Source organism: Panulirus ornatus, chromosome 15, assembly GCF_036320965.1.
Source record: "Panulirus ornatus isolate Po-2019 chromosome 15, ASM3632096v1, whole genome shotgun sequence".
NCBI lineage: Eukaryota > Metazoa > Arthropoda > Malacostraca > Decapoda > Palinuridae > Panulirus > Panulirus ornatus.
Window position 1 is genome coordinate 33,229,618 of NC_092238.1, and position 15,971 is coordinate 33,245,588.

A 15,971-nucleotide genomic window follows, 5' to 3' on the forward strand; every position below is an offset into this window, starting at 1 on the left:
ATATATATATATATATGTATATATATATGTATGTATTATATGACACCACGTAAGCACGAACAGGTGTTGTTAGATAAACCAGTAAATAGGTGTTGTGGAGGTGGTTGAGTGGTGGTTCCATCCTCGCTGTGTGTCCACAGCTGTTGAGGTCAGGGACTGGAGAGGGCAGAGGCCAGTCAGTTGTGGGAGATCGTACTGAGTGGAGGGTCTCATGACCTCACGCGGACGGTAAGGGTCAGCTGAGTGCGACGCCGCGTAGGATAGTCACCCCTAAATGATAGCCAGTAGCGTGTGGTACGACATGTGAGGAGGTACTACTCCCTCAAGTATCGAGTATTGGAAGTCGAACCTGTGGCGAGGGTTCATATCATCGGGCCTGACACGGGCGTCGCCACCTGCGTGAAGAACGAGACAATGGTGGTAAGTCCGTTTTCATTTTATCTTTTATTTCCTACAGGTTAAAAATAGGTCTCTTAAAATGCTATTCGCTTTGGATGTTAGAGCCTTGATTGGCCGAGGTATAGGAGTCGAAAATGATAGACGTAATGTAGAACTTTAGGAATGAGAGGATGTGATGTGACACTTCCTGAAGATTCTGTCAAACACCTCACTTAGGTCGACATGTTAAGAGACCAAGAAAGGAAATATTCCAATCCAAAAGAAACAGAATTACGTTTCAGTGATCAATGTTCAACTGATGTCAACATTAAATGAGCTAGGTAATCTGTCGTTTCATATAACCAAATCTGAAGCAAAAAAAAATTTTTCCTCTATTTTGTAGGTGGGTCTTAACACAGGATGCTTACACAACCCAGTTACGTCAGGTGTCTTTTTCTTTCTTCATTGTGATCTGTCATGTCTACCGTCACGGAAGGCGTGGAACACGCTTGCTCGAAACTGTACCGAACCAATAGTCTCGGCCTGTCGAGACAGGGGTTCGGAACAGCTTCGACCGGGCGTGTCTGGAGACTTGGTTTGCGTCCGCAGTTCCCCCACTCCTCCCGACTACGTAATGTAATTGAAACAGTATCTACATCCTCGAGACTAGAACTGGATGCTAAACTGTATCTCGCAAAACTTAGAAAGATCCTTGGGTAACAGTCGTCCTATAAAACTGTAAACAGAAAAAAAAAGAGGACCTCACGGAGTAAATTGCGACAGACACAGACGCTCCTTCTGTTGGGGTCTTAGCAGTGGACCAATACCGAGGCTCGATATTAAGTGTTAAAAAAAAGAAAAGAAAGATGCTATTGTTTACATATGTAAAGCAGGACTCGGGGTATATATATATATATATAACTCGCAGACCAATTACTGACGGGGAAAAGAAACGGACACACACACACACACAATGTTGGCAATCACGGGTGATTATGTGCCTAAAGACCTTGTCAACGTTCACCCGGATACACGTGTATGTTTTATTGCTCATAATTACCCCAGGAGCAATTTCTAGCAGAGTCGTGGTGTTAACAAGGGCCTTTCTGAAGGCTCCTGCCTCCTGCAGCCTACTTAGGTTGTGCTATTTCTATTTGCAAGGCAATGTAGACGCCTTTAGAGTCTGTTGTTGTTTGGCGAGAGTGGACGCTGTGATGGAGCCGAGGGTGAATTTTCATTCGCGGCGTAGTCTCGAGCAGGAGGGATCCGGTAACACGTGCTTCCGGTACGTGCCGACAGCCACAAGGTAAATAAACCACGAAGATCTGAGCGTTTTCGTGATAATTCATATCTTTAGAGATAATGAACAGATAAGGATTTTACACACACACACACACACACACACACACACACATATCGAGGATGTAAGGCATGTGTACGTGTAGGAAGAGAGGAAAGTGATTGGTTCTCAGTGAATGTAGGTTTGCGGCAGGGGTGTGTGATGTCTCCATGGTTGTTTAATTTGTTTATGGATGGGGTTGTTAGGGAGGTAAATGCAAGAGTTTTGGAAAGAGGGGCAAGTATGAAGTCTGTTGGGGATGAGAGAGCTTGGGAAGTGAGTCAGTTGTTGTTCGCTGATGATACAGCGCTGGTGGCTGATTCATGTGAGAAACTGCAGAAGCTGGTGACGGAGTTTGGTAAAGTGTGTGGAAGAAGGAAGTTAAGAGTAAATGTGAATAAGAGCAAGGTTATTAGGTACAGTAGGGTTGAGGGTCAAGTCAATTGGGAGGTGTTTGAATGGAGAAAAACTGGAGGAAGTGAAGTGTTTTAGATATCTGGGAGTGGATCTGTCAGCGGATGGAACCATGGAAGCGGAAGTGGATCATAGGGTGGGGGAGGGGGCGAAAATTTTGGGAGCCTTGAAAAATGTGTGGAAGTCGAGAACATTATCCCGGAAAGCAAAAATGGGTATGTTTGAAGGAATAGTGGTTCCAACAATGTTGTATGGTTGCGAGGCGTGGGCTATGGATAGAGTTGTGCGCAGGAGGATGGATGTGCTGGAAATGAGATGTTTGAGGACAATGTGTGGTGTGAGGTGGTTTGATCGAGTAAGTAACGTAAGGGTAAGAGAGATGTGTGGAAATAAAAAGAGCGTGGTTGAGAGAGCAGAAGAGGGTGTTTTGAAGTGGTTTGGGCACATGGAGAGAATGAGTGAGGAAAGATTGACCAAGAGGATATATGTGTCGGAGGTGGAGGGAACGAGGAGAAGAGGGAGACCAAATTGGAGGTGGAAAGATGGAGTGAAAAGGATTTTGTGTGATCGGGGCCTGAACATGCAGGAGGGTGAAAGGAGGGCAAGAAATAGAGTGAATTGGAGCGATGTGGTATACAGGGGTTGACGTGCTGTCAGTGGATTGAATCAAGGCATGTGAAGCGTCCGGGGTAAACATGGAAAGCTGTGTAGGTATGTATATTTGCGTGTGTGGACGTGTGTATGTACATGTGTATGGGGGGGGGTTGGGCCATTTCTTTCGTCTGTTTCCTTGCGCTACCTCGCAAACGCGGGAGACAGCGACAAAGTATAAAAAAAAAAAAAAAAAAATATATATATATATATATATGTATATATATATATATATATATATATATATATATATATATATATATTATATATATGAGACATACGTTGCATAACCTCAAGTGAGTGTCGGGCGGAGAGGTCAAATAATCAGTGTAATCGCAGGCAAGGGGTCACAGGTCATGGACTACGTCATAAACTTGGACCTTTAGGGGGAAAAAAATTTCTTTGATTATATTGAAAGGACGTAATTAATACATACCTACACAGAGGTTAGCATCATTATGAAAACTGTGTTTGATAATGCTACATTCTACGATTAATCTATTCACAATTGAATATAATTCTCCGATTAATCTAAATACAAATGAATGATATGATTCTACAATTAATCTATCTACAATTGAATGATATGATTCTACGATTAATCTATGCACAACTGAATGATGTGATTCCACGATTAATCTATCTACAATTGAATGATTTGATTCTACGATTAATCTATCCTTAATTGAATTTGATTCTACGATTAATCTATCCTTAATTGAATATAATTCTTCGATTAATCTATCCACAATTGAATATGATTCTACAATTAATCTATCCACAATTGAATGATATGATTCTTCGATTAATCTACCCACATTTGAATACGATTCTAAAATTAATCACTTCTCAAATTAATCACTTGAATGATATGATTCTACGATGACTCTATCTACAATGAACAATATTCCATTTTCTGATCGTTCTTCGAATCAGCATAACGGTTCAGAAGCCTCGCTCATAATGGGATGAAACGCTTGATTCTTGCTCCCTCAACATGAACACTCGACCAGCAACGTTGTCTTTATCCTCGAATTCATTTCTTTCCCCACTTTGTCCCAAGTGCAATATATTGCACGCTTTGAATGGCATTCTGTGAACATAAACATTTGAACATCATAGGAGAAGAACTTGCTCATGAGATACGAATTGCTTGTAGATGTGTGACATGAAAAATGGAAAACGTAGCAGATGTGGCATTCCAATTGTCACTGGAAAGAAAATATGGGTAATAAGAAAGTTGTAAGAATTACATAAGAAAATAATGAACAACAAAAACAGCACATATTCTTTCTTATGTTTTGTATATATATAGAACTAGCCATGAGGATAGACAAACACAAAAGAAAAGCTAAACAAAACTTGCAATGCTTCCATCCTACGGACAGATAGGTAACGGCGATCAAAATTATCATTAGCCAAGAATATATTTTCTTCAATTTGACGCTCGTGTCGGGATTCGCTCTCCTTCTATTTCCCTGGATTACCTCGCTGGACGTCGGCTGGCATAATGTGCTGTTGTGAAGCTGATGGATTGTGTCTGTGGGGTAATAATGAAATGACAAATAATCGACGATTTAGTGGATTCAGGTCATAACTAGTTAAAAAGACTATAAGTTAACTGGTCATATAAGAGCTTAAAAGATTAGGGTGAGCTGGATATTTCCACTCTTCGATTTATACATTATGAACTTGGCTGAACATTAAGTGGTGAATAGTTACAGTAGTGTGGATTTTGAATCTCCTACCTAGTTTGGAAACCATTCGTTCCAAAACTTCTCTGTTCTCCATAAATTTTCGTTTGTGTTTCGTATCATCCCTCAACCCCCACCTCGCCCATCCACAGTCTTCTCTCTTCACATCTGCGCGCTCGGATCCTATATACATGGGAATTCAATCTTCACTACAAGTATGGTTTAGGCTCTAACCCCAATCGTCCCGGGGGAGTCGAAACCTTTTTTTTCTTCTTCCTCATCTTGACGATCTGGAGCTCAAACGCCCGACATAAGTCCATCCTCTATAACCTCCTCTTAGGTGCAAACTCTGGTATTCTGGAGGTAACTCTGCAGGCATCACTGCTCGTCTTGTTTTCTGACTTTCCACGGTACAAGGACTGATCCGCTGGTTGAACGTGTAGCGGAGAGCAGAGGGGTCTCTTGGCTAGATGGAGTCTTGCATCCCTTCCTCTATTAGAGCTCTCTCTCTCTCTCTCTCTCTCTCTCTCTCTCTCTCTCTCTCTCTCTCCAGTCATGGTTTAATCGCTCCTGCTCTGATACCACTTACGTTTAAGGACAGACTGTATCGAGTTAAAGCCTCCCTCTCTTCCCTGAAAACCAGATATGCTTTCATCAAGGCTCAAAGCCCTGCAAAGCGATTCTTAAAGTCGAGCACACCTTCATTTGACCGGAGACCTGATGTGAATTATTGTTAATTTCTCTCTATTTTTAAAAGTCTTTCATATACATATTTTTGTTGCACATGGGCAATATTTTACGTTAACATGGTATGATTATATTTCTCGTCGCTGTTATCTTGCTCACAAAATTATCTGCGGGCTTTTATATCTATACCGTTTGCTTTATATATATATATATATATATATATATAGAGAGAGCATTGTTTATATAGTTTAATGGTCCATTCATTCCAGACAACTGTTTACATGAAGTTCACGAGCTAGATAAACTGCGGGCCAATTAGAGAATAGAACTACTGGGTAATTATCTTGATGGTCCACATGCATGTAATTGGGTCTCTTCAACCCTATTCTATTCATGCATGAGGTGGATCTCCACGTCCGTACTAGTTCATCCATGATGTGGTCTTTTTCATCCGTACCAGTTCATCCATGTTGCAGGTCCTGTTCATCCTCCATACTAATTCATCCATTATTTGGCTGTTTTCCACCGTGCAAGTTCATTGCATGACGTGGGACTCCACATCCGTAATAGTTCATGCATGACGTGGGTCTCTCTCCCTCCTAGTTCAATCTATGCCTTTCGGGGTCTTCTCTGGCCTTAGTTGGACCTGACCCATTAAAGGTCAGATCAAAGGCCAGGCAATCATACCCAATGGTCTTACCGTTGTGCTGGGAGACAGTAGTATCGTTGGAGCCAAAGAGGCAGAATTGTAGTTAAGGCATATTAGTCTGTCTGTCTTGCTGCTTTGTTGTCTTGTGCTGGTGAACAGAACCTCACGCCATGTGATTTAGGTCTCGCTACCACCACCACCTCCTCCTCCTCCTCCTCGGCCCGCTCTCCCTTGGCTCCTGCAGGTGATACGCTCGGTAGTGTAGGTGATGGACATTAATCTTGCGAATATATTTTTTTTTTAACAGAATTAGTCGTGTCTTGTCTTTACCTCTTCATGGAGACTTGAACTTATAAGAAATTTTACTTAGAAATTACTTTAGACATGGATGAGCATAACTATGGTTTGAGTGGAACTATATTTAATGCCCCCCAATATATATATATATATATATATATATATATATATATATATATATATATATATATATATACATATATATAGGTAGGTAATATTTTCTTCAAGTTCTATAAGTACTGTGACTGGGGTCATTGCTTGCCTTCACCTGAAACTTTAGGATCGAGTCAGACTCTGTGGCGATCAGACCTTAGCAAAGACACTCTCTCTCTCCCGCTCTCTCCCTCCCAGCTGTGTCCTAGCACAACCATTCATCAGTAGCCATTCATCCCTTCCCCTCCTTCTCATCACCTCCAATTCCCTACCGCCGGAACTTTTTCCTTATTACCTCCATTTCGTCAATAAATTTCTCCTGGAGTTCTTTCTGGGGTCATTCTCTCTCTAGTTTAAAAGTCTTGGCTAATAACGTAATTTTCCTCTTCCGTGAAGTTACCGGCCGCAATTTCTTCCCTCTTTGACACGCGATCTTGGCTTTGTAAACAAAAGGATTCTGTTGGGAGAGACAGCTGCACAAGTCAGGTTCATGAGTAACATGTTAAAGCAGAGACTGACTCGCACACAGACGGTGAGTCTATGCAATGTGTAGGATGATGAGTAAGTGGTCGTATGGTACAGGAAAATAGAAAAAAAAGAAAAAGAAAAAATAGAAGTCGAAGTAAAAAAACTCAGTTTAAACTGTGACTTGTTCTCAGTTTATTGCGAATAATAAAGGCCAAAGAAGTGATGGAGGGTAACTAAAGTAAACGTTCAATATGACCGATGTTTTAACTAGATGTTTAAAAGTTTAGTTGTAAAGGATTTGAGATGAAATGACGTGAACCAATTATCCGAGCAGAAGACCGGATTGGTGTTATGTTGCTCATGATTACTTTTTTTCATACTAACGCCATTTTACACGTTAGTGAGGCAGCGTTAAGAACAGAGGACTGAGCCTTTGAGGGAACATCCTCACTTGGCCTCCTTCTCTGTTCCTTCTTTAGGAAAATCAAAAACGAGAGGGGGGATTATAATCTTGGAGGAGGCGAGTGATCACCTTATTAATCTTAAAGCAAGGGGTCGAATCTTGGTGCTCGGGAATTCAAACTCATGAGTGTGGGTTCTGAGGTTATGAACAGGGGCTTTGCGTTGCTCGTCAGAGATTACATATATATCCAGTGCACAAAACAAAATCTCGTTTCAGAATATGGGATTATTATACTTAAGTGAATACAATACCCCCAGAAAGTACTATAACTTTAATTGGTAGGGTGCTGAATGGACGGGCGGCTACCACAGTGACTGCTTGTCTACGTCGTTATACGATATATTTTTGGATTTTCTCTCCCAGGCATAATGTCACGTTCTCGACACTAAACACACACACTACCCATGCGCCTTATTTACATAATATTGACACAGACAAAACTTTGATTAGTTGTGAGAAACTACAAATAATTATCACCCAAAAAAATAGAAGCATTAATACTACACCAGATGTTTCTTTAGGCGAAAACTAATCAGTTTTCTGTCACTTCGTGTGTTATTTTGTTGTGTGTGTGGGGTGGTAAGAGGTGGGTGTGGTCGATCTCACGAGACCTCGACCAATATGATTCCTTCATGATTATCTGTAACTGCCGAGCGTGGAATGATTGCCATCCATAATGACTTCGCAGTTACTGTTTATATGACCATAATGGAATCCTGGAAGGCCGGTAAACCTATGACATAAACAAAGCTCGTATATCTTTTATTATTCATTAGTGTCACTAAAACTATATCGTTTTCTGTCAAAATAGAAGCCTAGAAATAATTTAGTTTTGCTCTAATTTCAGATCTACTTTCTAATAACACATTTTCTCTTCCAGTTCTACATCATTAGAAGAAAATGTAATGTTTGCAAGCTTTCCTCTTCGTTGCCTAACTCCTCCTTCGTCCTGTGTAGACTACGATAGTGTGGAGACGCGCTTGTACACTCCTCACGGCGATCTATGGGTGACTGAGGTAAGTAATATTTCTTCCAGCTGTGGCGGGAGGTTAGGAGTGACATTTATGGTTGACTGGTGAAAGGTAGACATCAGCCGGTATCTCTGATGATGATGATTGAAGGCAATGAAACGTTGAAATGACGGGTAGGGTCAATCGACTCGTAGCCTATCGTATTTATGGATGGCTGTTGTACTTGGTCGCCTAATTTGAGTGAGTGTTAGAACTTGGGTGTAATCTTTATAAGGTAATTGAAAAGCTGCCTTTAAGGCCTAAAAACTGCCTTCAAGGCCATCGTGCAGTAGTTGAAAATGTTGACCAGATTCTGAAGTCCTTACACCCTAAGTAGGTAGCTTTTACTATTCAAAAGAAGGAACAGAGCAAGGAGCCAAGTGAGGATTTTTCCCTCTAAGGCTCGGTTATCTGTTCCCGCCCGCGCGTGAAAAGTTAAATTCGAAGGAAAATAAAAAGTACAGCGTCAGGGAACTTTTCTCCCCAAAGGAGCCCACCTTACCCTGCGCCCACGTAGGGGCCCAGAAAAATGGGCCCTTCGGTTACATTACATTGATAATTACATATTTCAGGTTTCGGTAACCCATTATGAAAGCCTTCGCGTTCGATGAGCTGATCTATATACTGGGAGAGGAAGGGTGAGTGTGTGGGGACATGGCGTGAGTGGTGGTCTGTGATGGCGGGGACACGGGACATGGACCAGTCTGAGGGTGGCATGTAAAGATGTCAACCTCGTCGTGGACGTATGATTTCCGTGACACAATCATGGTTTACTTCAACACACACACACACACACACACACACACACACGCTATTGTAAGACGTCACTTGTAATTTTCTCTTCCATATTATACCAAATATTCCACAAGGCTGTGGTATCATTTGTTCCCTTCCAGGAGAGGAAGGGAGGTTTATGTTCTCTGTCCCATATTTCCTCTCCATAAGACGATGTATAAAGGAGAGTTTGTTCCTGTTAATTGATAACCATACACCATTGCTAGGATGATGAATGTAATCCATTAGATGGGTTGAAATTGTATCCATTACATCTTCGGTTATATGGATAAAATTACGGGTTTTTAATCTGATGACTAACGAGTACGAAGGGATTAGAGATGATAATCCCTTTCTCATGATGTGATCAACTCGTCTGGTAATCGCTGCTGCGCCAAGTGACCGCGATCATCACTGGTAAACCAAGGCTGGCGTGACCACAGTAAGATTACATCTCGCACTGAGGAATTGGCATATCAGTACCATCAGGGGAATTGCCTCGAGCGACCCCTGTTGCCAATTCTGAACTTGCTGGCCAGTGGTCTGTCAACACCGCGCACACAGAGACGCAGCGGATTCCATCTCTATAAGGAATGGATCGTGGGGTCCTCGTCGCCAGAATGGATTCAAACCCCTTTTGATCCGGTTGAACGTGTATTTCCGAGACTATTTTTACAATGATTGGTCAACGGGTTGACGGACAAATTGACCAAGTCGGATTATATCAAAAGGGAAAGTCTGGGGACGATTTAGAGGAAAGATATTGGCATGGTGTATACACTGAGCCTAATTCCGGGTCTTCCACCGTCTTGGCTAGGTCCACCGGTGGTGGACGGACACAACACAGATGTCACCATAAGTATGATAATCAAAAAGTCCCTTTGTGTTGTTGAGTCGAACAGACTTGTCTTGCTCGCCCCAACATCCTGTAAGATATAGTTCTCTTCATCTCCCTTTGTACAACAGAAAAATGTTATAAAAGTTTTGCTTTCACCTACGATATTTCCAAGGTTGTTGTCACGCCATTGTTCAATCCTTTATACATTACTTCAGCTTCTTCCCCACCTTTGTTGAGCTGCCAGACATCTCGGTGAGCACAACCACATTCGATGTCCCATTTATTTATTGATAATTATAATCAACTCGGGACTAGTTTTTGTGAAGGAGTCCTACTATCACCTAGGACCTTTCTTAAGGATCCCGCGGACTGAATCTAGCGAATTCTAGTAGCAGGGAAATGTAGACTCCTTTGGAGTGAGTTCATTCAACCACGCCACCTCTCCTTTCTCCTGACGAAGTGGCAATGTTTATATACGTCTTCCATAAGTATTTGTTTATACCCGAGGTTTTCCCTGATTTCAATCTGTTGTATACATCTAACGGTAGAAATGTTGTTCAACTGCAATGTTGAACCATACGACACAAAGCACTGTGGTTCATTCAACTATATAACGAACGATTTTTTCTTGGTTGATGAGTATTGTGTTGACCCTTGGAGTGTATACATTTTTGGAGACACTTTATATATATATATATAAACCTCAAGACTTAGTCTTAGAAACTGTCCTCTTTTTACTCGGGAAACCATTTTCCCCTAAGCTTGTGCAGGAAATCTGGAGTTGCGCCACACACTGTAGGATAGACAAGGTGGGTGGACACCTTTAAAGCGAGATAGTGTTGTCAGACGAGGCTATAGTCAATAGGTAATGACATAGCTTCGCCAAATGTGACCTTTCTCTCGCCATGTAAACTTAAGCAAGCGGAGTCTGTACACACACACACACACACACACACACACACACACAGACATACACATTTAGCGGTATGTATATATGTATAAATAAGCAGCTGCTTCCTTGTGCCCGAAATTGTCACGGGTGTTCTTAAAATAACCAGAAAACGTCAAAAATAGAAAAACCTCTGACACGGAGGGCGAACTAATGAATAGGCTAATACTTACACGAGTTTAAATCTTTATAATAAACGCTTTCTGTTAACGATTGTTTTTGGATAATTTTGCCAAAATTGGGAAAAGATGACTTGCCTGGGACCTCAAATTAAGCTACTAAAATTACTCGTAATTTCGCTTCGTGGAAAATGAATTTATAAGCAATCCAATACGAGTCTTGTGGCATTTTTTGTTTTTTTCTTCTGATAATTACGGTATGTAAAGGACGGACCCAGTTTTACCAGTAGGACTTGTGCAATATATTGTGGCATGTTATACATATATGGTTTACTGTTTGTGTGTATATGGAGAGAAAGAGAGTTACACTCGTATCGTCCCGTCTCATAACTTTTTATATATGTATCGCGTCTTTACTCTTTTATATGTAAGCACATAGATTGTTCAAGAGTTGGGGCACCACGACTGTAAAACTCTCTTCCCTTACGGTATGAATAGGTAGTTACACACACACACACACACACACGTAACAGCCTGAACCGACTACACGTTTTTGTTTCTTCCTTTCTTTTTCTACTTTAAAATGATGAACAGGTTGTTTGGCTGTGGGCAGACTGCAGCGTCTAGGATACGAACCTGGGAGGGCCCACGCGGGAATAATTGTCAGCGTCGTATTATTAATTTGTAGAGTAATGAGGGGAGTTCTCCATCCGTGGGACCCCGTATCTTTGACGAGATATTGGCATTAGGTAGGGATAGCGCGTAGCGCTCACCGCAGAAATATTTAGTTAAGAAGATAAGGAGTCGTGTGAGTTACATGTTATTGAGTGTTGTGTGTAAGATGAGGAGAGTGTGTGTGTTTTTGTGGACTGAATACCAGAATCCTACGTCTATGTGAAGCGGAAGGAATGAAGAGATCAACCTGGGCCGGAGGCTTCCGTGGTTTAGTGGTCAGCGTCGTTGACTATGTTCTACCCACGGGTTCGCCTTGGTTCGAATCTTGGATGTGGCATTCGGCCCACAGCCAACCCAGCCGTTTATCCTTCCCTCATGGTTGGGCGATGAATAAGTAACTGGCTTAGGCTAAGGTGTGTGTGTGTGTGTGTGTGTGTGTGTATACATACATGGAACAAAAACATAAGACCATATATACAAAGTAACACAAATAGTAATCACAAATGAATCACACACACACACACGTATGACGATGACAGATGCATGTATTCCTGCATGCATGTCTGTGTATTCAAGGGAGAGAGAGAGAGAGAGAGAGAGAGAGAGACGGAGATGCCATAAGTCCCCAGACCAGCAGGCGTGTCATCCCAGCAATACTACTGGGACCTGAGGGCTCGTGAGGTGGGGACATCCCACCATCCCACACTTCTGGGAACTGATAACATAAAAGGGAATAGTCTCCCCCAACCCACTCCCCCTTACGCAAGGAACCAATTTATCAATTACCCTAACGAGCGTGTAATGAGCGGAGGATCGTCAGGGAAGGGAGGTGAGGTGAGGGAGTGGGTTGGGGTCGTGAGGTTAACGAGGGGAAGGGGGGGTCGTGAGTCGTGCCGTTGCACACGTGGTGGTTGGAGGATCGGGGAGCCTGGGTGTGTCGTCCGCGGCCCACGCGTGGGCGTTGCTATGGCGACCATATCAACACTGTTGACCTGGGGTGAGTGTTGTGGGGGAGGATGATCTCCTCCCTCTCCTGGGAGTCAGTCGTGCCACTTACCCGCCGCTGCCGCCGCTGCCTGTCTGTGCCACCCAACGCCGCTGCCCCTCTCCTCCTCCTACTCCCCCTCACACACACACACACACACACACACACACACACACAGACACCGGTGCCACCACGCGCTCCGCACACGTCTCTCGTTTTTCATGAGATGGTGCTTCGGAGGAAAGAAGAATATAACACTCGTTCATTCGTTTTCGAACCGTTGTGTTGTGGTGTTGCTTCACTCGCGGTGAGACAGTGAGTAGGATGACAGCACCGGCCAGTCCCTCGCTCGCTATCCCGAGTGTGTGAGTCGAACGCGCTCGAGACAGGACCTCGTCGTGCTCAAAGGTAAGCTCGAAGGAGTCGGTGTGCCGTTCGAAGTTGTATGAAGCTTCGCCGATCCTTTGAGTCGCGCTTTAAGTCCTCGGGTTTGACCTCCATCTGTCATTATCAGTTATCATATCTTAAGCTGTGTTGTGGGTGTTATCAACTTTGCCACATTTTGTTTAACTCATTTTTTTTCTCTCTCTCCCGGTGAGATAAGCGGTGTTCACACACGCGATGGCGATGTGTAGTTTATGCTTTTGTTTCGTCTTGTTTTAGATTGATGTCGAGGGAGTGGTGAAGGGCGTGAGGGGAGAAACTGGTGTAGAGGGAGTGGTGAAGGGGGTGACGGGAGAAACTGGTGTAGAGGGAGTGGTTATATCTGGTGAAGAGGAAGGTGGGAGGGGTTATATGGAGGGAGGGACTATACCTAGTGGAGGGAGGGATTATATCTGGTGGAGGAAGGGATTATATCTGTTGAAGGGAGGGATTATATCTGGTGGAGGGAGGGATTATATCTGGTGGAGGGAGGGATTATATCTGGTGGAGGGAGGGATTATATCCTGTGGAGGGAGGGATTATATCTGGTGGAGGGAGGGATTATATCCTGTGGAGGGAGGAATTATATCCTGTGGAGGGAGGGATTATATCCTGTGGAGGGAGGGATTATATCTATTGAAGGGAGTGATTATATCTGGTGGAGGGAGGGATTATATCTGGTGGAGGGAGGGATTATATCTGTTGGAGGGAGGGATTATATCTGGTGGAGGGAGGGAACTATATGCGGTGGAGGGAGTGATTATAAATGGCAGAGGGAGTGATTATAAATAGTTGAGGGAGGGATTGTACGCGTTGGGGGGGAGGGATTATAAAGGGCTGGGCGAGTTATTAAGTACAAAGTGGATTATCATATAATCTCCTTAAATATAATCTCTGTCGTATTATCATGGTGTCAGGTCTGTGTTTAATGGGTCAAAATGACCCATCTTGGTAAACTGTTTCATTATTATTTTTTTTTTAAGACTTGAAGCCCATAATTTGTCGTATCCCTGGGGATAGGGGAGAAAGAATACTTCCCACGTATTCCCTGCGTGTCGTAGAAGGCGACTAAAAGGGGAGGGAGCAGAGGGGGCTGGAAAGTCCTCCCCTCCCGATATACTTTTCCATAAGAAGGAACAGAAAAGTGGACCAAGTGAGGATTTTTTCCCCTTTTTAACCCTCAGTCATCTGCTCTTGACGCTACCTCGCTGACCCGGGAAATGGCGAACATGTATATGAAAAAAAAAGAACTTTTCGTAAACATTGCAGCTAAAATGTCACTTTCGTTAACTACGTTGAACGTGAGACTACAAGACGAACATATGCTTCAGTAAACGAAGATCTGGTCTGTGTTCGTTGAACACTTAGAAAAAATATTCCAATCATCGTCTCAAGTCCTCGTTTGACGCAAATAAAAGCTATATGATTGCACGTTAATCATGATGGACGGGCAGACAGAATGATCGACCCTCCCTCGTTGAACATGGGAAAAAAACTGGGGTAAAATGCGACCCTTCACATGGCACGACATGACAGCCTTGGAGGGATTTCTCTTCTCCCCTAAGAAGTGACACACACACACACACACACACAATAAAACACTCGGTCAACTTCTGTCAGTGTCATGTCTTTTATTTTGTACAATACTACTGTATAATTTATCCGTCTCATTTTATTTTTCTGTTAGATACTGTTTATCCAGCACAGTCGGCGTCTTGTGTGGAGAAATGAACAAAAAAAAAAAGAAAATCTTATAGATACTGCAGGATTATTTTCTTTTAAAAGACAGGATATAAAGTTAAAAATAACTAGTTCGTTTTGCATGAATCGTATGCTGGAAATGGAAGGTGGACGACAGAACACGCGTGTTGGCGTATAGTTTTATGTTCCAGTGAACATTTTGAAGACGAGAGTAAGAAATGTTGTCATTGTGCTCCAGAGAGCAAGGTTTGGCACTGCTGTATCAAAGGGCGGGTGCAAACAGACGAGTCGATCATTGTCTATAGATCTCTGCATCCCTGACTCGACCCATCTTGTCGTCCCAAGTCTTGCAAACTGTGCCAGATGTCGAGGGGGTCACCATGTCTGGGGCGGGCAGGTCGTCTCAGTCTGATCGTTTGCGACGGGTCGTCTACGGTACGTCGTTAAGGGCAGGTCGGTCTCGGGCTGGCCGTTTGGGACGGGTCGTTTAGGGCAGGTCGTCTCGGGCTGGCCGTTTGGGATGGGTCGTTTAGGGCAGGTCGTCTCGGGCTGGTCGTTTGGGACGGGTCGTTTAGGGCAGGTCGTCTCGGGCTGGTCGTTTGGGACGGGTCGTTTACGGTACGTCGTTTAGAACAGGTCGTCTCGAGCTGGTCGTTTGGGACGGGTCGTCTTGGGCTGGTCGTTTGGGACGGGTCGTTTAGGGCAGGTCGTCTCGGGCTGGTCGTTTGGGACGGGTCGTTTACGGTACGTCGTTTAGAACAGGTCGTCTCGAGCTGGTCGTTTGGGACGGGTCGTCTTGGGCTGGTCGTTTGGGACGGGTCGTCGACAGTAAGTCGTCTAGGACAGGTCTTCTCATTCTGGTCGTTGGCGATAGGTCGTCTTAGGGTACGTCTTTTGGGAGAGCGGTCGCCCGCAGGCAGGTCGTCTGATGTGTCTACATAAAAAAAAGTCATTGTCGTAATATACCAGAGACTCTGTGGCCGTGAGATGTCGGGTCGCGGGTCGGGAGACGTATATCCCACCAGCCTGTTACCTCCAGACTCTGTAATTACCAGCAATAAATGGAGACATTAAGTGTGTGTGTGAGGACAGTAACTTGTACAGCCAGTGGCAAATGAATTCGTGGTGGGAGCAGCAGCCTCATTACTGTCGTGGTGATGAACACACCATTGATCTGTTGTGTTGATAATGATGAAGGTAATTATGAATGTGTATTACATAAATTATTTGGCGTATGTAATGATGAAGGTAATTATGAATGTATTACATGAATTATTTTGCATATAATTACCCCCAGGGACGAA

General features: G+C 43.4%; 1 protein-coding gene across 4 annotated transcripts in view; it reads left to right on the forward strand.

Moving 5' to 3' along the window:
• The first annotated feature begins 51 nt into the window (after window positions 1–51).
• LOC139753838 (dynein axonemal intermediate chain 4-like) overlaps window positions 52–15,971 on the forward strand; it is a 39,286-nt gene continuing 23,366 nt past the window's right edge. Inside the window, exons 1-2 of one of the 4 annotated variants that reach the window (XM_071670749.1) lie at window positions 52–420; window positions 8,074–8,209. The gene's annotated coding sequence lies outside the window, so the exon portion shown is untranslated. Of the gene's footprint in view, window positions 421–8,073; window positions 8,210–12,795; window positions 12,952–15,971 lie in introns of those variants that run through there. The other 3 variants (XM_071670752.1, XM_071670750.1, XM_071670751.1) reach the window with 3 other exon arrangements.